This window comes from Myotis brandtii, unplaced genomic scaffold (assembly GCF_000412655.1).
Source record: "Myotis brandtii unplaced genomic scaffold, ASM41265v1 scaffold9679, whole genome shotgun sequence".
In the NCBI taxonomy this organism is placed as follows: Eukaryota; Metazoa; Chordata; class Mammalia; order Chiroptera; family Vespertilionidae; genus Myotis; species Myotis brandtii.
Genome location: NW_005372008.1, coordinates 1 through 1,155, shown reverse-complemented (window position 1 = coordinate 1,155; position 1,155 = coordinate 1). Strand labels below are relative to the sequence as shown.

At 54.5% G+C, this 1,155-nt stretch overlaps 1 long non-coding RNA gene across 1 annotated transcript; it reads left to right on the top strand.

Annotated features, from left to right (window-relative positions):
- The first annotated feature begins 113 nt into the window (after nt 1–113).
- Nucleotides 114–1,149, top strand: LOC102261475. Its single transcript, XR_314711.2, has 3 exons — nt 114–248; nt 459–548; nt 766–1,149. It is a non-coding gene; the product is annotated as an uncharacterized LOC102261475 (long non-coding RNA).
- The last annotated feature ends 6 nt before the right edge of the window (nt 1,150–1,155 follow it).

The following is a 1,155-nucleotide window of genomic DNA, read 5'->3' as shown; positions in this document are numbered from 1 at the left end:
GAAAAAAAAATAGATTTTTTGACCTGCTCATTAATCTTTGTCACTTCTCACCCACCCATCCTCTCCACACAGATCCCTCTTGGTCCCCTGTTTCTCCTTATGCTGGACTCCCCCACACTGACTCACCTCCTGCTTTTCCCAGATTTCACACGATCAAGAGGACTGTGTATCCTTCAAAGTTCACCAGTTCTTTAATGTGGGGCTCATCCAGCCGGGGGCAGTCAAGGTGTACTCCTATTACAACCTGGGTGAGCAGCCAACCTCGGGGCTGGGGCCTGAGGGTCCCATGGTTCTATAAGATGGGGGTCCCAGGGCTTGGTGATTGGGGACCTGGGAGTCCCAGGGTTCAGGACCTAGCATCTCCAGGTCTGAGGGACTGGAGTTGGGAACTGAGCCCAGGGCATGGTCCTGGGTGGAGGCTTTAGTTCTCTGAAGCCTCCCACTCCCTCTACCCACAGATGAGACTTGTACCCAGTTCTACCACCCGGAGAAGGAAGATGGAATGCTGAGCAAACTCTGCCACAATGAAATATGCCGCTGTGCTGAGGGTGGGTACACAGGAGCCAGGAAGTGGCAGGCCACGCCCACTTGATACCCCACCCCCCTCACACACACACCTTCCATGGCAGTGATGGAAGGGGCCCCAAAAGCCCACACCCAAGGGACACCAAGAGGGATGGGCCGAAGGCTGACCACACACATGGGTGGCGGGCCCTGGGTGAGAAGTGGAGTTTAGATCATGTCCCCTGCCCACCCATGCCGCAGAGAACTGCTTCATGCACCATTCAGAGGACCAGGTCACCCCAGAAGACCGGGTGGACAAGGCCTGTGAGCCAGGAGTGGACTATGGTGAGGAACGGGTGGGGAGACACACGTGCATGTGTGATTGTGTGTGAGTGATGGTGTGTGTGGCTGTGGTTGTGTGGGTGAGACTATGTGATGGCAGGTGTGGTCATGGTTGTGTGTGTGTGACTGACTGTGAGTGTCCACAGGTTCATGTGTTTCAGGCTATGGTTGTGGGTGACTAGTGTGTGTGTTATTAGAGGCCATGCTTGCTGGGGAACCATGGTTATGACTGGGCTGGGTACGTGCAAGAGTGTGAACAAATGAGGTTGTGAGTGTCTGTGAGAGTGTGGTTGTAAATAGCCATGATTG